Source organism: Lepidochelys kempii, chromosome 18, assembly GCF_965140285.1.
Source record: "Lepidochelys kempii isolate rLepKem1 chromosome 18, rLepKem1.hap1, whole genome shotgun sequence".
In the NCBI taxonomy this organism is placed as follows: Eukaryota; Metazoa; Chordata; order Testudines; family Cheloniidae; genus Lepidochelys; species Lepidochelys kempii.
In genome coordinates, this window is record NC_136397.1 from 2032246 (window position 1) to 2058329 (window position 26084).

Here is a 26084-nt window from a genome sequence, read left to right on the forward strand (position 1 = left end):
GAGGTGCCGGGGCTCAAGCAAATTTGTTACTTTCATAAGTGATGTGGCAAGCCCAGAGGTCCCCAGGCTCTGAACGGCCGAGCCTGGAGGTGCCAGGGCTGAGCCCTGGCAAGCCCTGGCACCAATTAAGCCCTGAGGGAGACCCCATCATTCAGGCAGGCTCAGCACAGGTCTGCTGCCCTCTACTCAGGCCATAAGGAGAACAACAGTTCATGACCCCCACATTCAAAGTGATTCCTAACCCAGCACCAGCCAAAATGGATCCCTTGGGCAGCAGGGCTCCGTCTGCTGGATACCTCGGCAGAGTAGGTGAGTACATATCAATACAGTCTGGCCCTGAAGCCTTCCCCCCACCCCGGCTCATCAGCAGCTGTCAGGGAAGAGCTCCGTCAGACCTGGCTTACAAGTCATAATTGGAAATGATTAAGCAGGCCAATGTAGCCGAAACCAATGTGCGAATGTCACCAACAACAGCCGTGTGAAGAAACGGGTCTTTGTTCAGACTTTTCAACCCCATTCTGCTTGCTCAGGTACAAGGTTTGATCACAAGATGTGTATGCTTTTATAATGCTTCCATTTCAGTTCAAATTGCCTTTGGCAACGCTGCTACCTGGGCTGGGGCGTCGGGGAAATTCGGGGAGCGGCTGGGGAACCCCCCGCGGGACCTGTTGCGGGAACAGGGCAGAGTCAAGGGCCAGGTGCGGACGCCGCGTGTCCGCCCCGTGCAGCGCGCCCAGCCCGGCCCAGCAGGGGGCAGTCGCGTGCGCCGGTCCCTGGATGGGCCGGGCCGGGGGCGGAGCCGAGCCGGCGATTGTCTCCCGGGCTTTAAAGAGCCGCCGGGACGCCCCGCTCCAGCGCAGCTGGGCCGGTCGGGCGGGCGCTCCGGAGCGAGGCTGGAGGTTCTGCAGCGCCGCCGTGTGAACCCTGCAGGTAAGGCCCGGCCCGGGCAGCGGCTCCGGCCGCGGGGCTGGGCGGCGTCTGGGTCGCAGCCGAGCCCAGCCCCTGGGCTGTTCGCTCCGCGGGGCCCCCAGCGGAACTTCGACGGGACTTCTGCGGGGAGCGGACCCCGAGTTTGCCAGGGGATCGGCCCGTCGGGGGCTTGAATCTGGCCTCGGGCTTCTGTGCGCCCTTCCTCTCCCTCTGGGCTTTATCCCGCCTCGCCGGGACGGGGGCAGCGGGGGAGCCCCGGCAGCGCGGGGTCGGGGCTGCCCGGGGGAAGCCCGAGTCCGGGAGCGAGCAGTGGGGCCGCATCAGCCGGGCGTGGGGATCGCCCCTTCCCTCCCTCCTCTGGCGGCTGCCGTGCTGGGGAATCCCGCAACGAGGAGCGGGTTGCTACAGACCCGCTCTGGGGGCAGAGAGGCGCCGGAGGCTTGTGGCTGTGAGCGGTGCCAGGCTGCTCCCGGAAGCCCTCTCCCAGTGCTGCCCCTCGGGAGAGCTAGGGAGTTTGGTGGAAGTTCTCGTGGGCGATTCCCAGCCTGTGTGGACACCGCTTTGGTGCTGTCAGTCTCATCCCAGGGCGCTGGGCAGCCCCCCTTTGCGTGGAGGAAAGGTTGGCAGTGAAGTTGGGCTGTTGGCAGGGTGTGTGATTTGCAGTTAATTCTTCTCCCAGGGGAGGTTCTGGCTCAGAGTTGCTGGAATGTGTGTCAGATGGGTTCACATGCCAGCCAGTGGGTTTGCAAGGAGCCGGGTGGTCCTCAGGCTTGAAGTGGGCTCCCAGAAATGCCAGGCCTGTCATTAAATCATGACAAGATTTAAAAGTTGGCAAAATAGCCCCTGCAGAATTGGGGCAGATGCTGCAAGGAAACCACCCTTGGGGGAGTATGCCAGGATGCAGAAGGGAACGACCAAGGCTGGGGACTGGTGGTGCTTGCCAGTACTAAGGCACTGTGCCAGCCTCCCACCGGTAACTGGTGCCCCTTAGAGCTCTCTCTCTAGGGTGGGAGGCAGGTTGGTGACCCAGTCCCCACAGAGACTGATGGGGTGGGGGGGGGGGGGGTTGGCCCTGGGAGATGCAGGGACTGTTATTGTCAGATGCTGGCTAGAAAAGTTTCAGTCCAGCTGGAGGGCTGTGTGGATAAGGCCCAAGTAGGGGAGATCTCTGGGAACCCCACTATGGCCAGGTCTGTCAGGGCTCTGGGCACAGCAAAACATGGACTGGGGAAATGAGGCACTAAGGAGAGCAGGGGCACTTCCTGCCCATTGGTTAGTACTGCCCTTAGGATCCTGGGCTTTGCTCTTTGGGGCCAGGTTCCCATTTCAGGGTCTTGGCCCATGCGGCTCAGAGTGGTCCCAGGTCCAGCACCATGCAGTGTGGGGGAGCTGTGGGTGTATGGGGTGGGGGAATCTACGTCCTCCTAGGCAGCTGGGATGAGGTCACTTTGTGCGAGAGGTTCCCCTTCCTTGCTCTGCAGATGACTTGTAGGCAATTCCCCTATTGAGATTCCCAGCCAGAGCCCTCCCAGACAGTCAAAGAATATCAGGGTTGGAAGAGACCTCAGGAGGTCATCTAGTCCAACCCCCTGCTCAAAGCAGGGCCAATCCCCAATTTTTGCCCCAGATCCCAAATGGCTCCCTCAAGGATTGAACTCACAACCCTGGGTTTAGCAGGCCAATGCTCAAACCACTGAGCTATCCGTGATCGTAAGGCAGGCATGGGGCTCAGGATGCCAAGGGACTAACCCTCCCCTCCGAGCTAAAGCCTCCTGAATAATCCAGGGGTCTCCTACAGCAGCCAGCCCTGCTCGCAGCAGATATAGCCGTAAACCAGCTCTCGCACTCCTACCACTCGTGGCTGGCTCTTACGGGCTGTCTTTTGGCAGGTTTCTGTGCTGGCTGGTCAGTACCATGAGCTGCATGTGTGATGGGGACACACGTTTGTCATGGGTCACATGGGTTTGAAAGCTCTTTAGAAAAGAGTGCAATTTTCTAAGGAACTCGTCAAGTGCATGCTGAGCTCTGGGAAATCTGACTGTCTCCCCCAAAGGGAGCTGCTGGCTCTGGGAAACCTGGCACTTCTTTGGGTGCCTAAACGGGAGCCTGAGCACTTTGAGGAAATCTGCTCCATGCGTGCTGGATTCTTACCTTGCTCACCCCAGTGCAACTCTGTGGCGTTATCCTTGATTCTCACCAGTGGCAGTGAGCTCAAAATCTGGCCCTTGAGACAAGGTTTGTTCCCTTGCATTACACGGGTTTCCCAGTTTCGTGGGCTACAGTGTGTTCTCGTATTGATTGTGTTGTGGTACTATGGTAGGCCCTATATGAACATGTAGGAAGAGAAGGTTTAGTCTGCAGAAGAGAAGAGTGAGGGGGGATTTGATAGCTGCTTTCAACTACCTGAAAGGGGGTTCCCAAGAGGATGGATCTAGACTGTTCTCAGTGGTGGCAGATGACAGAACAAGAAGCAATGGTCTCAAATTGCAGTGGGGGAGATTTAGGTTGGATATTAGGAAAAACTATTTCACTAGGATTGTGGTGAAGCACTGGAATGCGTTACCTAGGGAGGTGGTAGAATCTCCTTCCTTAGATGTTTTTAAGGCCCAGCTTGACAAAGCCCTGGCTGGGATGATTTAATTGGGGATGGGCCCTGCTTTGAGCAGGGGGTTGGACTAGCTGACCTCCTGAGGTCCCTTCCAACCCTGATATTCTGTGATAAGGTGCCTGCACTGAAGAACTTCCAGTACAAGTTGTTAATGTCAGCGGTGTCATTCCCTGCAGCCAACCAGGGAAGTGCAGGTCACCTCCCTTTCTGCACCCCTTTACCTGGAAAGGTGCTTGTGCTGTCAGGCTGTGGAGGTAGGAGGTCTGATTCTGATCTTGCCCTGCTGGGAGTCCATTGAGTTCAAGGGACTGACTTCTGACCAGCATTGCTCAGCAGAACAGCCCATCTCTAACTGTTCCCACCAGCCACCCAGCTTGCTGATCTTCGGAGGGCAGTGCACCATGCATCCTCTTTCACGTGTTTTCCTGGTGATGGCTGGGTTATATCATCTGGACTGGGGCTCTGTGTGTGTGTGGGCGGGAGGCACCTGGGGGGCCTCTCTGCACTGGCCTTTGTGGGCAGTTAATTTAACGTGAGGCTGCATTGAATCTGCATGAGGCACCAGACGCTGCCGGGACCTATGCATTTTAAAACATTCAATGAATGGAATCAAATTAAATTTTAAGAGCTGAGGTGGGAGGAGCTTGTTTCTAAAAATGACCTGACCCCAAAATTTGTTTCTGAAACTCTTCTCCTCAGCCATTCCAAGTGCAAGTTAAAGCCACCTGGAGACCAGGAGGCTGCAATGCCTCTCAGCACCGGGTCACACAGGCTGATCCCAAGTGGGTCCAGGGGATCTCTGCCCTGTTCTGCAGCTCTGTGCTCAGACTGTCTAGTGTGGGCTATAGCTGCTGCTGCAGGATCAGTCAGCAATAGCTTCTCCATTCCAGTGCTGGGTGGGTTCCAGTCTGCCCAGCTTTGCCAGGGCACCTCAGCCCCAACTGGCTTCCCCCACACCTCCCCAGCTCTGCCAATGCTCTTAGTTCCTGAGTTGCAGCCCTCCAGCTCCAGTCCTAACCTCCCATCTGCACCCCAGCTTTGCTGAATCACCTTAGTTATATGTGAAAACTCTCCAGGTGTGGTGGGCTTTTAGCATAATGTTAATTTCTCTTGGAAACCAGCCAGGAGGAGAAACCCTATATGCCATGTCTTCCTTGCTTCCTGGTGATAGAGCACCCATGGCTTGCCATTCAGGGGCTCCCAGACCATCTGGAGATAAGGGTTCTTCCAGGGTCCCTGAGCTGACAGCTGCCACATGAGCCATGGGACCTTATTAGCCAGGATGAGAAGGTGCTGGAGCAACATGCAGATCCCCATTGTGGGGTGGGGGTGCCCCTGTCTGGAGGGGTCTCATTCTGCTCCCTTCAGCCAGACTGGGCCTCATGTTTATCCATGGATGAGGATGATGCAAGGGTAGGGTGGGGGGAGGGTTTTGTGCAGCAACAAGTGATCCAGAGGGTACCCTGATCTGGAGGACACTGGGACTTCAAGAGGTGTTAGTTTGCCTCCCAAAATTCCCTGTGCAGCTGCCACTGGAAATGGAGGTATTCAGCTGATTCCTAAATTGCTGCACAGTGTTGCTGCATAGAACAGTTACCATGCTCTGGACCAGAGGTGGCTGTATGTCAGTGCTGGGCGAAGTGATCTACTTCGAGCCAACCATAGAGCTGTAACGTATCCTCCCTGTGGGAACCTCTGGGATGAAAAGCACTAGTACAAATGTGCAAAGAGAAGCAACAATCCAGCGGTCTCATTATGGAGGGAAGGAAATACAATTGTATCTCTTTACGAAGAGACTGGTTGGTTTGTTTCTGTCCTTCCTACATCCCCCATGAGGGCTGGAGCAGTTACTCTGAAACAATTCATACAGGATTATTGTAACAGTCGTGTTAGTCTGTATCCGCAAAAAGAAAAGGAGGACTTGTGGCACCTTAGAGACTAACTCATTTATTTGAGCACAAGCTTTCATGAGCTCACTGGATCCGATGAAGTGAGCTGTAGCCCACGAAAGCTTGTGCTCAAATAAATTGGCTAGTCTCTAAGGTGCCACAAGTCCTCCTTTTCTTTTTGCCTGTATAACTTAATGTTTCTCTAGCAATCAGCAAAAAGCAGAAACCCTGCTAGGAAGGTGCCAACTTCTTACTGCCCAGGGCATCCCCAAACACCACTGGCATGATGTGCTCATGCCTTTGGAACATGTCAGCTTCAGGAAGAGCTGTGTTAACAAGCACATGGTTAAAGAAACCAAGCAGTGTAGTTAGGATCCAGCTCTCTAAACCAGGAGGGTGCTTTGGATGCACACTGCTTTAAACTGAATGGCAAACACAGGATCTTTCAGGGCACTAAAGCCTGCATCATCGGAGTTGCTCAAAAGGAAATAAATAGCATTCTCCTGCCAGACATGTTTCAGATTTCCTTGGAGCTGTGCTGCTGTAGTGTTTGTGGTGGAGATGCTCTCTCTCGCAGGAGAGAGCTTGCCTGTCTGCTGAACTCCTGCCTCTGCAAGAGGCAGCAGCTCTGCTGGCAGGAGACGCTTTCCTGCTGCAATAGTGCTGTCTACACTGGCAGCTAGATTCGTGTAACTTATGTCGCCAAGGGGGGGTGGATTACTCACATCCTGAATGTTGCACGTTATACCAAAGTACCCTGTAGAGTAGCCATGGTCTTAGTGAATCGGTCACTTAGCTGGCAGTCAGAGGGGCAGGGCACGGAAGCACTGCTCCTTGGGCTGAGCACTAGGAGCCTTTGGTTTGGTGCTGGCTCCACACTTCCAGGGTCTGCACCCCCAGTCTGTGAGGCAGGAGGGGAAGGGAGGAAAGCTGCCCTGCTGCTGAGGCAAGAACAGGACAGACTGCCCCTGAGTTTTGTAGGAAAAAATAAAATGTCTCATCGGATATTAGGAAAAACTTTCCCACTAGGAGGGTGGTGAAACACTGGAATGCGTTGCCTAGGGAGGTGGTGGAATCTCCTTCCTTAGAAGTTTTTAAGGTCAGGCTTGACAAAGCCCTGGCTGGGATGATTTAGCTGGGGCTTGGTCCTGCTTTGAGCAGGGGTGGGACTGGAACCTCCTGAGGTCCCTTCCAGCCCTGATAGCCTGACTGCCAAGCACTACCAGAGTCAGGTATGGAAACAGCATGTTAGTGCAGTGCTGTATGTTCCCGGGCATCTGCTCTGGGGTCTCCTTTAGTAGCTAGTGACATTATAGCAGGGACGTGGGCAGGAGGGCTCCTGGAGCAGTCTCTTGACTAGAACACTGCTCAAGCATTAGCAAACGCAGCGAGTGCAGTGCATGGTGCCCAAGCCCGCCAGCTGGGGTGGTTAGACACAAGGAGGAATGTTTCTGCAGTTGAGTGTTGCACTTGCTCTTGGGGGTGGGTGGGTGTGTTTTGTTTTGTTTCCCTTCAGAACAGTGCTTAGGATCTGCATCCTCACTGCTCCCTGTGCTGGGGTACAGCCGTGTTAGTCTGTAGCCACAAGAAAAGGAGTACTTGTGGCACCTTAGAGACGAACCCATTTATTGGAGCATGAGCTTTCGTGAGCTACAGCTCACTTCATCGGAGGCACTGAGTGGAAAATACAGTGGGGCGATTTTATATACACAGAACACGAATCAATGGGTGTTACCGTACACCCTGTAACGAGTGATCAGGTAAGGTGAGCATTACCAGTGAGGGGGGTGGGTGGGGGTGTGAGACCTTTCGTAGTGATGATCAAGGTGGGCCATTTCCAGCAGTTGACAAGAACGTCTGCGGAGCAGTGGGGGAGGGGGGAATAAACATGGGGAAATAGTTTTACTTTGTGTAATGACCCATCTACTCCCCGTCTCTATTCAAGCCAAAGTTAACTGTAGCTCATGAAAGCTTATGCTCAAATAAATTTTAGTCTCTAAGCTGCTGCAAGTCCTCCTGTTCTTTGTGCTGGGGTAGTCACTCTGGGGCAAGTCCAGGGATGCATATTGGTGTCCGTTCAGCTCCTAGGGATGCCCACATTTCCTAGGGTCTCTAATCACCACTGCCTGGGCTGTGTGTGCTCAGGGGAGGGAGCATTTGGCCTCCACTGTTAATCCACTTCTCCCTGCCTGCCCCCGGTGCTGACCCCAGCCAGGAGCGACTGAGCAGCACGGACTAGGGTACTTCTTGCTCTAGAGAGGCAGCAGCTGTGGAGATGGCTCAGTGGAGCATACTTGCTGGGTGACTGGACAAAATGGGTCTGTGGGGGAGAATGGGCTGAGGGAGGGTTTTGCAGGTGAATCTGCAGCGATGCACCCTGTGATTGCTAAAGCAACAGGAAACCCTTCAGCATTAGCAAGCAGCCTCTGGGGCAATCTCTGCCAAGTTGTTGCGCTGACCCAGTGTAATGGTAGGAAATGCTGGAACTCCCCCAAACCCTGGCCTCTGAGCAGGGCCCGGCCCAGCTTGGCTGTGTGTTCCTCTGAATAGGGAAGGATGAACTGGCATGACACTTGGCTGCAATGGCTTCCTGCCTGTGAAGGGGTGGGGTTTGCCTGCATGCTGAGTTGACCCAAGCACATGGGGGTTTTCTCAGTAACTCTTCCTGAGCTTTGGGGACAGTGACTGGGGTGAGAGTGATGGAACAGGAGTCGAGGACCATTGTCATGGCAGAGGGAGGAGCGGAGCTGAATTGCAGAGCAGCCCTGCTGAGAGACACTTGGGTGGTATTTGAGACTGCTCTGCCCCAGTGCCCTGCAGTCCTGCACATATCACCAGTGATATGTGCATGTCCATATCCATACAGCCTGCACAGAGCTGGCTTGGCTAGCCCAGTGCCTTCTGTATCACAACTCTTCCATGTTTCCATCCCCCTCTGGCACAGGGTAAGAGCAGAGGCAGGGCATAAATTGCCCTGGAAGGGAGGGGACAGAGTGGAAGTTGTGGATGGGGCTGGGGTTGGCCAAAGAAGCACTTCCCCATAGTGCTTTGCAAGCCTAAAGGCCACTGCAACAAGAGTACAAGTTTCCATGGCCTGCGTCAGGAGCCACCACAGCCCCCAAATAGGGGAAAGACAAATTGCCCTGTACCTGGGCCTGTGCAGGGCTCTATGCCCCAACACAGGAGGAATCCCCCTGCCTAAGCACATGTCATGGGGAGGGCAGGGGATGTTTGCATGAGAGTTGCGTTACTCAGACCCATTGCCATTACTGTGATCCCTTTGTAAGTCGTGCAATGGCCCGAGATGCAGAGGCAAATCGGTGGTAAGAGCGCTGGTCCAATCTGCACTAGTGCTTGCAGCTGTGGGAGGATTTTGGAGAATCCTGCCTGTGGGCAAAGGCCTGGAGATTGGAGAGAAGAGTCTCCATGGCCTAACCCTTCACTTGGCATGTGCTGAGACTGCTGCCAAAGCAGCCTGGGATTTGTGAGGGTTTCCTCTTTGAAGGAAATTAACCTCTACAAGTGAAGGCTGGTAGTAGAATGTGACCACATAATAAAAGTGCATCAGGCAACTGCTGGCTGCCTGGTGAAGGCAGTAACGCTGTGTGGGCACAGGCTGCAGAAGACCATTACCCTACAGTCACCTGTAAAGGCAGAAGACTGACTGGCCGTTGCACTCCACTCTTTCACTTCTGATTGATACAGTAATACCAGACACTGCAGAACAGGGAAGGATTGGAGAGAAAATGTGTTTGGTTTTTTGTTTAAAGTAGTCTACATAAAGTCTTGCATTCTTTCCATGCAGTTAGTGTCCTCTGTGGGGCTTCGTCTAAGCAAAGTTTGTGTGATGTTGGCATGGGAAAAGTGGTACAGCAGAGCCACACCAGAATCCTGCAGCTTTGCGTTTAGACAATGACTAACTGCAAGGGAAAGGGTGAAAATGACTAAAAAAATCACCCCCCCCCCCCAATGAGTCCTATGGATACAAAATCTGTTTGTGGACCAGGCCTTGATTGGGCGGGATTTCACACTGCAGCAGGGGAGAGAATTCTGTGCTTAAAATGGGAAGGTGGGATTGGGAACCACAAACACTGACAGGTCCTGGGGCAGCAGTATTTCCCAAGCATTTAAAGATTGCAGGTCCCCTCATCTGCCCCCCAAATCCCAAATGAGATTGTTTCTGTTTTTTTGGGGGGGAGGGAGGAGTCTTTTTATTGAGCTTCTGGTTTGTGAGCCGTTAGACATGTTTTCAAGCTTTCCTTGGCCACCACAAACTAGGAACGTTAGAAAGCTGAGATTCTCACATCTGCTGCTTGGTGGCCTGTGGGTAAGGCTCCTAATGCCAACAGTCAGGGGTTCCCAGGTGATTGAACACAAGAAGGTGGAAGGGGCAATTATAAGACCTTTTAATTTTGGATGAAATTCTCTGGCCTGTGTCCTGTAGGTCAGACTAGATGGGTAGGGCAGCACATGCTTTAAAGCAAAACTGGATTTAATCCACGGTCCCAGGTATGCAAGCAAGCGTGGGTTCAAAGAATATGCCTGAGGCTTTTGTGTATGGCTGGTAAGGGGGTCTGGGCAAAAACGCACCCAAATGATGGGTAGACCTACAAAGTGGACATAACCATAATGGGACCATTATGAATCTGTCTACCTTATGAGCTAGGGGTGGGGTTCATTCCCCTGCCCCCCCTTCCTGCTCCTGTACACACTTGCGCTAACTCTCCTCAAGCTAGTGTGACAGTAAATAGCAGCGGAGCTGCAGTCGCATGCATGGGGTTGTACTCGCCATGGCTAACCCCTGCATTTGCTGCCACTACCCATGCGACTGCAGCTGCCTTGCTAGTCCTACTCCTGCTGACATGAGTGTAGCGCGATCCTGAGAATCACATCCTCCGCTCTTAGGGCACATGTAGCCTGTGGCTCCAGGAGTTGGAAACTTAAGAAAAACACCCCAAATTGCAGGAGTTGGCAACAAGCAAACACCTGGAAGCTACTTTTGGTTTTAAGATAGCACAAGCAACTTGAAATCTGGCTTTATCTCTGCTCACAGAGCCCTGGGGCCACTTCTTCAGAAGAGTTCAGCACCCAACATGCAGAGCCTTCTTGCAGACCTGGCCCCAGAGTCATGCTGGGGGCTGAATGCTTGAACATAGGGCCCCAAGTTCCTTTGACGGGTTGGTTCCTGCTGCATTGACTCTGTCAACATTGGCCATTGTCTTGCTGGTTAAAAACAATTGCAACTGATCTGGGTGAGATTCTCTGGCAGGAGATCAGATTAGATGACTGCAGCTGGCCTTGAATCCAGCTGCTTGAAGCATATGGGGGAAGGGTTGAGTTTTGGGGGCATGGGCTCCTGGGGGCAGGGATTGTATGGGCCTGTAGACTCCCTCTGCCCTTTCCAGCTTCTTCCAACAAGTCTCCTCTTCCCATCTGCCTTGCAGGTGGTGACAGAGTATTGGAACAACACACTGAGGGGGTGACACTCACTCAGCGCATATCCTCACAATCCAATCTGAGCTTAAGCCTTAATTACCCTCTTTGCCAACAGTCTTCCTCACCCTAACCCCATCCCCTCCAGAATGCCTGAGGAAGGTGCTGAGCTCTGTGCAACAGCTGATCTTTGTCTGAGGGAGGATCTAGGGAAATATGTGTGGCCAGCTGTGAGGGCCCAGGATGTGAAGGATTGCCCCAAACAGGTCCATGTTTTGAGGTATGCTTTCCATGTACAGCTACATAAAGATCTCACTGTTTTCTCACAATGAGAAGGATCCAACAGGACTCCTGCTGTAGGGGAAACACTCCCATGAAGAATATTTGATTCCCAGGCTCACTTGATGCTAGCAGGGACGTTTGGAGTGTAGGGTGACTAGCACAGAGACAATTCTGAGGTGGCAGAGGATAGCTTAGGCAGAGCTGAAAAGGAAGCTATTATCTAATTAGCAGTTTCAATGGAAGTGTATGTGCTCTCATCAGTGTGTCATGCATTAGACTTCCTCTGAGCTGACCCAAGGATTCCTTTTCCCCTCTTATGTAAGAAAGGGAACATTTGCATATAACCTCACTTCAAGTTCATTAGAAGACACTTATCTTCCTGGCCTGGCTCTCTGAGCAAACCCATCTTTTTGCATATCAGTTGTTCACTTCCCTTCCTCAGGAAGTTGGCTGGGCTGTTTGCATGTTTCCTTGAGGCCACATTAACATACAGGAATTAAATTCATAACCACATACATGGATCAAATATCATAACCTTCAGACTATCACCAGCATGTCTAAAGATGGCCTAGTGATGGTGCCCTTTATTAAGGGGGAAACTCCCAGTTTACAAGTGTGCAAAAAACAAACTCGTGCACTTAATTTTATAAATCTATAAAAATATCCTAGCCTTTGCTCTCCTGTATACCCCTCCTGCTTTTCCCTTCTCCTGAAGGCTGTGGATAAAGATCTGGAGTGTACCAAGGTGGACCAGGTTACTGCAGTGAGTTGCTGAGCTTGGAGCTCTTTCTCCCAGGATCCACAGAAGTACTCCTGGGGGCAGTCTGGCCCCCCAAAATTTTAAAATTGGGCAATTTTATTTGTCAAAATAACACTACATAATCAGGACCATTTCAATTTTGATTTATTTCAAAATACCTGTAAGCAAGTATGTCTGTCACAATTCAGGCCAACACAAATTCCCCAACGAGTAGAGTTAAAGAGCCCCCTGTGACAACCCAGTTCCTCTTTCTGTCCCTTCCCCTCCCCAGAGCCCAGGTGGGAGACCAGACACCCACAACCTCCCACCCCTTCCCCAGAGCCCACTTGGAGTTCTCAGATTGTATTGCGGTCCTTGACCCCTGTCACGCTCTCCAGGGACACAGCACCTCACTACCACTTACCCTGAGTGTGAAGAAGCCTTAGGGTCCCCTGACTCCCCCAGCAACAGGCAACACATGCACCCCCCTCGAGGCCTACACCGGCCCTGCTGCTGTCTCCCTGCAGTTTAGAGGATAGGCATGCTCTAACCCTCGAGCCCTCCTAGCAGCCCCTGTTCTACTGGACACTCGCAGTATTCAGAGCCATTGGTTCCAAAGAAACTGCACACCCAGCTTAGCTGTTCCACCTCAGATCACCACTCTGCATTACATGCAACACTGTGAAGGTCACAGACCTTGAAGCAGGGCCCAGGAGTACTCAGACAGCACGTGGCCCACAGCCACCACCCAGCAGGTCCCTTGAAGGACTAGTGCGCAAAGAGCTCCACCCACAAAGCTTCTGTTTGGGGGAGACATCCAGCCCCACCGATCGGCTGGGAAGCTCCACTTAAGCCAGAAAGAGGCACAGGAAGTTGTCAAAGTGGGAATCTGTGGCTGGCTGCTAGTATGGATCCTGTCTGATTCCTGAACACTGCCTGTTCCTGTCACCCTTATCCCAGACCCCCATCTGTTCCGAGATCCTGCTTTCCTGCCTCACTCAGGTGTCTGCTCCTACATCCCACCCCGATGCTGACTCCAGCTTTCATCTTAGGGTTGGCTCCTGACTGTTGCCAGCTCTGGTTCCAGGCGCCTGACTCTAACCATTAGGCATGACTGCCCATGCCCTACAAGCACTGAGATGTTGCTTTATAGAGAAAGCAAGTACAAGTTTATTTTAACAATGACTCAAGTGATAGCAAGTAGAAGTATTGAAAACGAATAGTCCCAGGTAAAATCATAACATGCATTCTAGAGCCCTGACTTAATTAACAAGATACTTTCATGTCTAATAAAGTATTGCTCACTAGCACTTTGCAGCCAGGCTGGCTGTGACCTCTCTTTGAAAAGGCACAACATGCTGTCCACTTGTCTCCTCAGTCAAGGATCTGGGCTTGTCTCCTGGTACCCCAAGATGTATTCGAACAGTTCTTTGTCCTTAATCATCAGCAGGACATCGGCTGAGAAATCAATGAGAGGAAAGCCACAGGAAGAAACAAATCTAAGATTGATGATTGTATCTGGCTCAGTCTGTAAACAGCCCTACAGAGAGGCGGACAATACACAAATGACCAGACAGGGAGAGAAGTGTTGGTTGCCACCTGTCCAAGGTCTGTCACCTGACCTGATACGTCTGTATCTGTACTGAAAATTCTGTTCTGAAGGATTTGGGATTGAGAACTCCTTAAATATGATCTGTACCTACATTTTGCAACAGTCTACTTGCTCTGGATAGAGACCTCACATGTTGTCTTTGGTGAACTAATTTGTATATATCTGATCCAGGGATCCCTGTAAACCCCTAGGCACCCTTTGCACCCTCTGCCAGTTGGCACCAACAAGCTCCTGGGCCACAGACCCATGTGCCTGTCCTTTTGCCCACCCACACGAGACCTCCATTCATCAACAGCTATTTTTCCATGGTGCTCCAAGACCTGGTTGGTCACCATGGAAGGTTCACCAAGATTAATGTGGGGTGTTCTGGCCAGGTCCATGGGGCTACAATCTTTTGAAACTTATGTCTGGGCTTTGTGTGTGGTGTGTTTTTGCTAATGGAAAAATGGAACGCTTTCTTGCAGGACCGCTATGAACATAACAGCTTTACTGGGTCAGAGCAATGGTCCGTCTAGCCCAACATCCGGTCGCCTGACAATGGCCAATGCCAGGTGCTTCAGAGGGAATGAACAGAACAGGGCAGCTTCAAGTGATCAGTCCCCTGTTGTCTAGTTCCAGCTTCTGGCAAACAGAAGCGAGGGACACCCAAACATGGGGTTACAACCAGTATTCCCTCTCATTTTCCCCACCCATGTGCAGAATGAATTTTGTTATGTGCACCAATATGGATTATCACCTTCATATTAGTGCACATAACAAAATTCATGTGGTGGGGGTGAGGCCAGAGCTGAGGGGTTCAGTGTGGAAGGAGGCTCAGGGCTGGGGCAAAGGGGTGCAGTGCAGGGGTGTGAGGGCTCCAGCTAGGGGTGCAGGCTCTGGGGTGAGGCCAGAGATGAGGGTCTCAGAGCTGGGGCAGAGGGTTGTGGTGCTGGGGTGTGGGCTTGGGTGGGGCTGGGGATAAGGGGTTTGGGGTGCCTGAGGGTGCTCAGGGGCCACAGCAGGGAGAGAGGACTCCCTGTAGCTCTCTCCCCCCACAGCAGCAGGACCTGGGCTGCGGGGTGGGGAGATGGCTCTCCCTGCCATAGCGGGGTTGGGGCTGCAGGATAGGTGCCCCTCCCCTGGCCATGGCAGGTCTCCGGGCAGGCTCTTTGAGTGTCTGTGCAGCGCTAACTAGGCTGCTGCGTGGCCATGCAGCTCACAGGGAATTTAAGTTGCATCCCTGACCATCTTGGCTAATAGCTATTGATGGACCTGTCCTCCATGAACTTACCTTATTCCTGTTTGACCCCAGGTATACTTTTGGCCATCACAACATCCCACGGCAACAAGTTCCACAGGTTGACTGTGTGTTCTTTGAAGAAGTGCTTCCTTTTGTTTGTTTCAGATCTGCTGCTGATTAATTTCATTGGGGTACCCCTGGTTCTTGTGTTACGGGAAGGAGTAAATAACATTCTCCACACCAGTCAAGACTTCATAGTCTATCATATCCCTACTGTCTCTCTTCCAAGCTGAACACGGTCTTTTTATTCTCTCCCCATATGTTCCATGCCCCTAATTTTTGTTGTCCCTTTCTATAACTTTTCTAGTTCTAATATCTTTTTGAGATGGGGCAAGCAAATCTGCATGCAGTAGTCAAGGTGTGGGAGTCCCATGGGTTTAAATAGTAGCATTGTGATATTTTCTGTCTTATCTATCACTTTCCTAATAGTTCCCAACATTGTTTGCTTTTTTGACTGCCGCTGCACATTGAGCAGATGTGTTCTGAGAACTTGGAGTCATTGTGGATCTTTAAGTGGTGTCAAAGTTTGACTCAGACTCACAATTTATCAGACCACTCTGTTTTATTAGCAAAGCTGCTCTGCTAATACATTTAGAAGTGAGCCCCCCGAGTGGGGCTTGTGTCTTTTAATTTATACAGTTTTGGAGAAGAAAAAGATTTTAGTCGCCACCCTTTGAGATCCCTGAGACCAGTCACGTATCTTCAATTATCCGCCACCCTAAACAATCTCCTTTAACAGCTTCCAGTTAACTTAACTAATTGCCCTTCACACCTTCCATTCTGATGCCTGCTTCTTAGATGTGCTGGCTCTATCTTAATTGCTTCTCCATTCAAAAGCTAACTGTCCCTACGTGTGCTCCCTCAGATACTTTGTAACATGTTCTGGCATGCCGTGTCATATACAATGTATCCAGCATGCCCCCTTATACAACATTATACTTCCACAATCCCCCCTTTTGGTCAAGGCTACACCCATGACCATTGGCTTACTGGATTCCATACATCAGTCGTTCTTTTTCATTACTTTCACTGGTGACATTTAACAACATTAGATTAGCACTCTGGTTAGGGGTAACCTGATGGATGATGTGTCTTGTGCAGTTTTGGATACAACAAGAAATCAATTGAAAACACACCAAGATTATTAGAATTCCAAATAGGATAGTCAGGATTCCTTGAAACAACTAGGTTCCCAGACTAGAGAAATTGAATAAGTTACTCATCCATTTCCACAAGGAACTTGGTTCCTTGTGGGGAAGGTATGCAATTTGCTCCAGATGGCTAGCACGATTTATTACCTCATTAGTATTATCAGGTATGTATTCACAGCATTCTGTTCCGATTAGAACACAGGTCCCTCCTTTGGCTGCCAGTATATCTAATGCCTGACGGTTTTGGAGGGCCACTTGTTGGACCGCTCCTGCTTCTTTGGCTAGAGCTTTTAAGCTCTCTCCTGTTTCATTGGCCATGATCTCAACCACCGCTTGTAACCTTAAAAGCCTTTTTGCATGGTGGATTTACCCCCCCCCCCCACTGGGACTAAAGAAATGCCAACAGCTTCTTCCCAAGTTAGGGGGCTTATGTTATCCACATACCATTTAGCATCTGGCAAGTCCCTCCTTTTTTGCCTGAAATTACGGAGGCAATTTCGTGGGAGGGATTGAAGCACCTGGAATTGTGGAAAAGCTGAGCAGGATAACAGATACCTGACCAATTTGCTGGTAAAACAGTGTAAGCATTTTCCCCACAAACCCAATGATGTCCCATTAAAGCTGGGAAGGGTTGACTGCAACCCTTTGACATGTAAGAATTTACAAAGGAGAAATAGTATCCCCCAAAGGGCACAGGATGATTTTCACTGGGAGAAGAGGTAGCATTCACATGACATTTGTAGATGGTGCTGTTTTTCTCAGGGAGGCTGTAGGGGGAGCAAGAGATTGAATCTTTGGTTTGGTCCCAGGTTGAGAGGAAGTTTCTTTCCATACCCGGTTCGCCATTCTCCAACCTTGTTTGAATAGTCCCATACACCACAGGACACGATGTATTGGAGACAGCAGCTCCTCCCTAGATTCAGCCCTGTCCCATTACACGCCCAGCACCAGTGGCCCTTTCCTTTCACCACACTTATAAGTTTAGGAACATATGTTTTTCCCAGCCCCCAAGTGTCATTTTTCCTTCCATGTCCTTTCAAGTGGATAGGGTTCTCCAGCAAGCTCTGAGGAATTCAAAAGGATTGCCATGGTAGGGATACTAGCTTGTGAGTGAGCTGGGATGTGGCTGCAGACCCAGCAATTAGCCCAGATCCTGAATATTTCTATCTGCACCTGTTGTTGGATGAAAGAATTGTCACTGTCACTCTGGATTCCCCAGACCCTCAGGACACAGGAGCTGAGGATTAAGCTTCTCAAAGGACACATGTTGGAAGCAGGACCCTTTCTGGTTCCGACAACCCCTTTTGAGGGAACCGCAAAAATCACGGTTTTACGTCCACCAGGCAGCAGGTGCTAGGCTCACTACTGCTTCTTGTTTGTGGGGTCCTGCTGCCTGCTTACCCTCTGCTTCTGGCAACCCTTACGAGAGCGCAGATTGTAAGGTATTGCAGGCTGTTCCTCTTTGTCTTCTGGGGTTGAAGCTGGTTCTGTGTGGTCTTGCAGAGGTGCTTGGTCCCCGTGAGGTGGCGCTGGCTTACACTGTGAGGCGTGGATCCGTGCAGCGATGCCGGATGATTTCACTGCTGTCTGGGTGGTGAGCAGTACCTGGTATGGACCCTTCCACCGGGGTTCCAAGGCGTGCTTCCGAAGGTGGTGCCGCAGGCAGACCCACTCACCAGGCTCAGGGGTGTGACAGGCAGCAGAGGTGGGTTCCCTCGGCCAAGCTGCTCGCACCTGCCAATGGAAGGAGCTCACAGCTTGCATTAACCCTTTGCAGTACTGGAGGAGCGTGCTGTGAGTTGGGTTTAGGTCTGGGGCTGGGGTAATAGTAGCCATTGTTCGCATAGGGCGTCCCATGATGATTTCAAATGGACTCAATTTGTGTCTCTGGGATGGGGATGACCGAATTTCCATAAGGGCCAGTGGTAAAGCAGCTGGCCAGTTTAACCCTGCGGAACTACAGATTTTTGCCAGCTTATTTTTAAGCACACCATTTCTCCTTTCAACTGCCCCTGCACTCTGTGGATGGCAAGGGCAGTGCAACAGGTGGGTGACATGTAATACCTGGTTTAGATGTTGAACAATTTTTCCAGTAGAATGTGTTCCCCGGTCACTAGACAAAGTGGCAGGAATTCCCTTGGTAGGGATAATGTGGTTTAACAGACATTTTGCAACAGACAATGAATCAGCTTTGCGACAGGGAAAGGCTTCAATCCAACCCGAAAACAGACATATTATAACTAAAATGAATTCATATTTCTGACACTTTGGCATTTGTACAAAATCAAGTTGCCAGTGTAGCAAAGGTGCTTGAGGCAAACCCCAGAACCCTTGTGTTACTTTTACAGATTTGCCGACATTGTGGCTTTGACAAGTAACACAAGCCGCACAGTGGCGGGTTGTAAAGGAGCTGAAATGGGGAGCCCACCACCCCGCCTTTCTCATAGCAGAGACCATCCCCTCCTCGCTGACATGTGAAACACCACGTAGCAGGGCGGCTAGAGATGGGTAGAGTGAGAGGGGGGCTACAAAGGTACCGGTGGGCGATCGCCAAAGGGAATCAGAATGCAAAGAGCAACCCAAAGCACTCCAGGAGCCTTTCTCTGTTTCTGGGGCAGAATCCTGGAGCTGAGTGAGATGAGACAGGGATGGTGGCGTTAGAGACAGAGAGAGGACCAAGAAACGCTTCTGGTGAAGGTTTTATAGTGGCGGCATGTTTTGCAGCAGCATCAGCAAGTGCATTACCTTTTGCCACCTCAGTGTCTGCCGCTGAGTGGCCAGTACACTTAACAATTGCCAAGGCAGACGGTAGTAAAACTGCATACAGGAGGGCAGCAATGTAGGGGCCATTCTTGATAGTGGTACCAGTAGAGGTAAGAAAACCTCAAGCCTGCCAGAGGGTGCCAAAGTCATGCACAACCCCAAAGGCATACCGAGAATCAGTAAAAATAGTGGCAGAGAGCCACTCGGCTAGAAAGCTGGCACGGGTTAGAGCAATCAGTTCAGCCACCTGGGCAGAGGTCACAGAGGGTAAAGGCACAGCTTCTATGGTCTCAGAGAGAGAGACCACAGCATACCCTGCAAGAAGGTGGCCTTGGTCATTTCTATAACAGGACCCATCAGTGAATAATACCAGGTCAGAGTTAGAGAGAGGTACATCTGAAAGGTCGGGGCACGGGACAGTGATAGCAGAGACAGTTGCAAGGCAGTCATGGGGTTCACCATCACTAGGTAAAGGAAGGAGGGTAGCGGGGTTTAACCAGGAGCAGTGCTTAATAGTGATATGTGAGGCTGAAAGCAGCAGAAGTTCATACCTAGTGAGGCGAGCAGAGGAGAGGTGAGCAGTGTTGCGTTGCAGAAGGAGTTTCCACAGAATAGGGAACCGTGAGAGGAGAGCAGAGGACCAGGGAGTCAGACATCTCGACCAGGCACGCTGCAGCAGCTTCAGCACGTAGGCAAGGGGGTAAACCCTGGGCTACAGGGTCCAAGGTTGCAGAAAAATAAGCCACCGGGCGATTTCTGTCACCGTGCTCCTGAGTAAGAACCCCGAGGGCACAAGCAGATTGTTCGTGACAGAAAAGGGTAAAAGGCTTGTCATAGTTAGGTAACCCTAAGGCAGGGGCAGAGGCTAAATTCTGCTTAAGGGAGATGAAAGCAGCATTTGCTTCAAGTGGCCATGGCATGGGGTTAGGTAAAGAGGATCGAGTGAGTTCTTGGAGTGGTTTAGCCAGAGAAGCATATTGGGGAATCCATTGCCTACAGAACCCTGTCATGCCTAAGAATTTTCTGACCTGGCGTGGAGAGCAAGGCTGGGGAAAGCTAAGGATGGCTTGTACCCGGGCTGGAGAGAGCGTACGGGAGCCCTGGGAGAGAAGGAAGCCTAGGTATGTGACAGAGGTTTGGCAGAGCTGCAATTTTGTGCGAGAAGCCTTATGACCCTTGTTTGCTAAAGCTGTGAGAAGTGATAGTGAATCAGTTTCTGAGGCAGACAGAGGGGGGAACACAGGAGTAAGTCGTCCACATATTGGATCAGTGTGGATCCTGATGGGAAAACCAGATCAGCGAGATCCCTGGCTAGGGCTTGAGAAAAATAGGATGGACTCTCTGTATACCCCTGGGGAAGGGTAGTCCATGTATATTGCTGACCCTTGTAGGAGAAGGCAAAGAGATACTGGGATTCAGAGTGAACTGGGACAGAGAAGAAAGCGGAGCACAAATCTCCAACAGTAAAGTGGGTTGCATTAGGAGGAATAGACGCTAGTATTGTAGCAGGGTTAGGAACCACTGGAAAAGAAGGTCTGACAATACGGTTAATAGCTCAAAAGTCTTGAACAAATTGCCACAATTTGCCATCAGCCTTTTGAACTGGGAGGATAGGGGTGTTACAGGGGCTGGAACAAGGGACAATAATTCCTTGTTCTTTTAATGCAGATATAACTGGAGCAATCCCAGCCTCTGCCTCAGGATTCAAAGGATACTGAGACAGGCAAGGCAGAGGTTTGGAATTGTCTACAGTAATCCGAACTGGGTCAGTATTTAATCGGCCCACTTCAGATGGGTGAGATGGCCATAGGGAGGAAGGAACCTGAGAGATTAGGTGCTCTAGGGACGGAGTTAAGGGACAGCAAGGGACAGGAGTGGAGAGGGAAGTTTCAGACAGCAGGGAGGCTACAGAATCACATAAGGAAGACTGAGGGATTTGCAGATAGACACCATCTGGGGAGCAGTAAATAGAGCAGCCAAGTTTGCATAGCAAGTCCCATCCCAGAAGGTTTGCAGGGGTGGAATCAGAGAGGAGGAATGCATGCTCCTCAGAGAGGGGACCGACCTGAACAAAGGTTTTGAGAGGGGGAAAAGACGTAGGGATCCCTGTAATGCCAACAGCAGACACAGATTTTCCAGATCAGGGAACTTCAGGCAAGTCAGTGGTGCGGATTGTAGAAAGAGAAGCTCCAGTATCAAGAAGGAAAGGGAGAGAGAGATCATTTACAGTCAGGACACATTCTCCAGTAGGGGACAGAGGTAATAAGGGAGCTAAAACTTTGTGAGGTTCCCCAGCATCCCGTCATTGTTGGGGTGAAAAATAGGGTTGGGGATCAGCTGGAGGAACCAGCGAGGTGTTCACTTGATTTCCCATACAATTATTAGGTCGTCTTGGACACTTTTTTCCAGTGTCCAGGCTGTTTACAGTAGTTACAAACCCCAGTTAATCCAGCCCCACGCCCCCTTCCGCAACCCCGTCCCTGTCCCCGGTGTGGTCTGCTTAGTCCTGAATAATGCTGTATCTGCAGAGCCATTAACTTTTGGGAGGACTGTTCCTCCTTTCCTTTTAAAGTGCGGTGGCAATGCTCTGCTACTGCCAGCAATTTGTCCATGGTTTCAGTCTCCCATCCCACACTTATTCGTTTTAACATGCTGCCTGTGCAAGGGAGAAGACCATCAACAAATGCATGTGCCAAGGCCCCCTGCCCATTTACATCGGGCTCCTGTATTCCTGAATGTTGTAGGAAAATATCAGTTAGCCGGGACCTATAGTCGCCTGGGCTTTCTCCTTGCCCTTGCTTACAGCAATGTATTGCTGTCCAGTTTGTTTTAGGAGACCACACTTAGGGAATGGCTTGATGCAGGCGCTTCCAAAGAGCCATACTCCAGTCTCTGTATGCCGAATCTGGGCCAGTACTTTTTATGGTTGAGTGGCGTGCCTCAGCTGGCCAGTCTGCGGCAGCCAACCATTTTTCATAACTGGCGGGAGCTAACAATTTACACAGTTGGAGAAGATCTGTCTCAGAGGGTTCATGGGTTTCACAGATTAACAGAAACTCCTCAGCAAATTTGACAGTTTTCCTGTGGTTTGGGAAAACTTTTAACTATAGATAAGTTCCATACGAGTCCAGGGCTTATAATCCCATATGGACTCACTTTCTCCCATCTTAAGGACTCGTAAGGGTGCCACAACAGTTTGATCAGAGTCTCTCATTAACCTCCCATCAGGTTCTCTTTTCCAAGAAGAGATGTCAAGAGAATCTTTGCAGTCTGCTTTGGATTTCTTCATAATATTTTGCAGAGCTGCGAGGCCAATGAGGGTATCTTCTTCACTTTCATTATCTGTAGTCACTGAAGATTTTTCCTTTTTGGATTTCTTATTTGCGCAGGAGTATGGTGGGGGTCGGGTTTGATCCGGATCATTGCACAGGACTGCGCAAAGGGGAGCACTTGGACTAGGGGTGGGAGAGACTGCATCCAATTGAACTGTTAGTTTTTTGATAGAATTTTTAAGAGGAGTTTTGACTCAGTCCATCTACAATTTGCCTCTTCCCACCACTGCATGAAGCAGTCTACTTCTCCTCTCTCCAATTTGGTTTTTGGGAGGACGAGTTTGCTTTTTAAAGCATCCACTCGATCCTTGTCCCAAGAACCTAATGGTGGCCACTGTAATTTGGGGTTCTCTAGAGCTAATTTGGACCATTTTTTCAAGAAACCTACAAGAGTCTGGACCCCTCTTAAAATACATAAAATAAGCTGGAGTTCCCTTCGGGAACTGTTCTACCTTAGACTTCTGATTACCCATCCAGGAGGACTTCACACAGCACTCACACAAGAAGGAAATTCAGGCTCAGCAGAGCAGTACCCGGTGCAACACACAGAAAGGAGCCCACAGGCTACTGCCTCAACTGCCCTTGCTTTCACACCAGGGGTTATACCCAAGGTGTGGTGCGGCTGCAGCTGTGCAGATTCCACTTATTCAGACCGTGTGGACAGGGACCCCTTGGTCAGCCAGTCTCCAGGCAGAGATGGCTCCCAGATTCACACACACCACGGGGAAGACAGATAGACACAAAGACAAGACAGTCCTCAAACTGGTTAAAGCACAAAAATAATAATTACCTGAGATGTCTGATTCCAGAAGCTGGATCCAAAGAACCCTACCCAAACAGAGTGGGAACCAACAAGTTCAATGGCCTAGACTGCACTGCTGCTGTGTACCTTTCTGTCTTGTGGAGGATTGCTTGGACTAAGCGTCCAGGCGCCGGCTGCCACGATCATCCTGCAAGGCAGTCAGGGATCACACAGCCTCAGTGAAGCCGCTTGCCATCTCGGTGGAACCTCCAAATTGTCAAAGTTTGACTCAAACTCACAATTTATCAGACCACTCTGTTTTATTAGCAAAGCTGCTCTGCTAATACATTTAGAAGTGAGCCCCCCGAGTGGGGCTTGTGTCTCTTAATTTATACAGCTTGCTGGAGAACAAGTTACAGACAAAAGAAGAGAGACTTTAGTCACCACCCTTCGAGATCCCTGAGACCAGTCACGTATCTTCAATTACCTGCCACCCTTAACAATCTCCTTTAACAGCTTCCAGTTAACTTAACTAATTGCCCTTCACACCTTTCATTCTGATGCCTGCTTCTTAGACATGCTGGCTCTATCTTAATTGCTTCTCCATTCAAAAGCTAACTGTCCCTACGTGTGCTCCCTCAGATACTTTGTAACATGTTCTGGCATGCCCTCTCATATACAATGTATCCAGCATGTCCCCTTACACAACATTATACAATAAGAAAAGGAGTACTTGTGGCACCTTAGAGACTAACCAATTTATTTGAGCATGAGCTTTCGTGAGCTACAGCTCACTTCATCGGATGCATACCGTGGAAACTGCAGCAGACTTTATATACACACAGAAATCATGAAACAATACCTCCTCCCACCCCACTGTCCTGCTGGTAATAGCTTATCTAAAGTGATCAACAGGTGGGACATTTCCAGCACAAATCCAGGTTTTCTCACCCTCCACCCCCCCACACAAATTCACTCTCCTGCTGGTGCTAGCCCATCCAAAGTGACAACTCTTTACATAATCAAGTCGGGCCCGACTTGATTATGTAAAGAGTTGTCACTTTGGATGGGCTAGCACCAGCAGGAGAGTGAATTTGTGTGGGGGGGTGGAGGGTGAGAAAACCTGGATTTGTGCTGGAAATGGCCCACCTGATGATCACTTTAGATAAGCTATTACCAGCAGGACAGTGGGGTGGGAGGAGGTATTGTTTCATATTCTCTGTGTATATATAAAGTCTGCTGCAGTTTCCACGGTAAACATCTGATGAAGTGAGCTATAGCTCACGAAAGCTCATGCTCAAATAAATTGGTTAGTCTCTAAGGTGCCACAAGTACTCCTTTTCTTTTTGCGAATACAGACTAACACGGCTGTTCCTCTGAAACCTAACATTATACAATGTTATACTTCTACAGTGGTAAAAGCTAGCTTAGACCCCATGATGTGGTATGTATGGTAGGGATTGTTTTTCCAATATGCATTACTCTGCAGTAAGGGGCTGTAACTGCCTGCCCTGAAACTCTAGGTGCCTTCCATGCTCTTTCTGTGGCTCACACCTCTGACACCAACAGTCCACATACAACCATGCAAGTCCCACCCTGCTTCCGCCAGCCTTTGTTACATTTTTTCAGAGTGACCCCAAATTCCCCCAAAACCATCTGTCTTGTGACCATCTTCTGAGGTTCCCAGAATTGTGAGTTACTGTTACCCTTCTCACTGTCTGCCAGTGAGAGCTTTGCTAATGGGGAGTTGCTGTACAGCTTCCCAGGCATGCTAGCTTGTTTGTCTGGCCAGCGAACTCTGCAGTTCTCTGCTAGTCCACACCTTGCCTTGGAGGTAACAAACCATGACCTGAGCTCCCCAGATAAGTGTCCTTGCAGCATCCACTCCCACAAGTCATTAAGTTTACTGTACCTTTAAAGAGACAGGAATACCAGCTTGTTAATGTAACTGGGGTTTGAAATAAGAGTTTGTCAATCTCAGCACTGAACTGGCATATAATTAAATTTAAAACAAGTTTATGAAACAGTCATAGATGTGTGTGATGCCAAAGATAAGGAGCCAAGATAAAAAGGGTTAAACAAGCAAAAGTGAAAATAAATTTCAGCAAGTTACAATCTTTGCCTAAGCAGGATTCTCACCTGTATTGAAGGATCCCTTTGCCTCAGATGTACAGAAGCTCTGGCCTCTTGTATCTGCCCAGTAACACAGACCAAAAATGGCTTTCTGTTTCTGCTTAGTTTCCCAAAGGTCATTGACCTTCTTTCAAGAGGCAGGAAGGTTTCTGGCTGTTCTTCCCTTCCTGTTGACTTCCCATCCCTCTGCTGATTCATATCTAAATTAGACTTCCATTGTTTGATGGTCACACCTTGTTTAATTTCATTGGAGACCAGTAGATAACTGAGGAAACCAGTTTCTCCCTGTGTTTGGTCACAGATTGTAAAGCATGATATTGGTGAGTGTCTGTCTGTAATTCCTCATAGTGTTAATACAGATATTTCACAATGATTGTAATCCCCAGTATCTCACAGGCTGTCCTAAAAGACCTTACTTGGCACACGTCAATAATTCAGTAATATTGGATTGAAGCAACAGATTTTATTGCTTAATGTTTGAGGTTCAGAGCCATTGTCCTTGTAGCCCAATAAACAGTTGCAGTGTATTCTCCAGTAAAGTTCCTTTCCCCTTCTGGGGAGAGGACATGGCCTGGTGAAGACTTCATGCAGGCTCCTTCCCATCTGGTGGTGGTTGAGTTACTATCTTCTCCCCTTGCTAGCTTGATGACTGTTTACCTGTTATGTAAATTCACCTTCATTGCCACTGCCTGGTGACCTAGGTGGTCAGACAAGCAAATACACATTCCTTTGTCTAAGGCAGACTGGGCTTAGGCATTGCTTGTCAACACACAACTACTGAAATTATGTTCTTAAAATGTATTCCCTTTGTACATGCCCCATACATACATCATGCAATGATTATTGGGGGGCCATCGTGTTACCAGTTGGTGTATGAAATCTTACACAACACCTTTTTGATACAGATTCTGATACCAGTGTGTGAGGTTTAGTGAGCACATCAGGACTGCCGAGCTGCTGACACAGATTAATAGTGTTTGATATTAGGGTCTTGGAGCTTTTATCAAAATTATTTGCACTACTGGATGGGCAATGCAATTAAACCATAAACTGACAAAGGCTTGCAAACTGTTAACCTCAATACCACAAAATAAAAGGCTGCAAACTTTGGAACGGTGAAAGAAGATAGAATGCCTGCCTAAGCCCTGGTCTACACTAGGACTTTAGGTCGAATTTAGCAGCATTAAATCG

The 26084-nt window shown here is 50.0% G+C and overlaps 1 protein-coding gene across 4 annotated transcripts in view; it reads left to right on the plus strand.

The window, feature by feature from the left end:
• Positions 1-844: 844 nt before the first annotated feature.
• ALPL (alkaline phosphatase, biomineralization associated) overlaps positions 845-26084 on the plus strand; it is an 86704-nt gene continuing 61464 nt past the window's right edge. For all 4 annotated transcript variants that reach the window (XM_073316617.2, XM_073316618.2, XM_073316619.2 and 1 more), the window contains exon 1: positions 845-930. The gene's annotated coding sequence lies outside the window, so the exon portion shown is untranslated. The remainder of the gene's footprint in view (positions 931-26084) is intronic.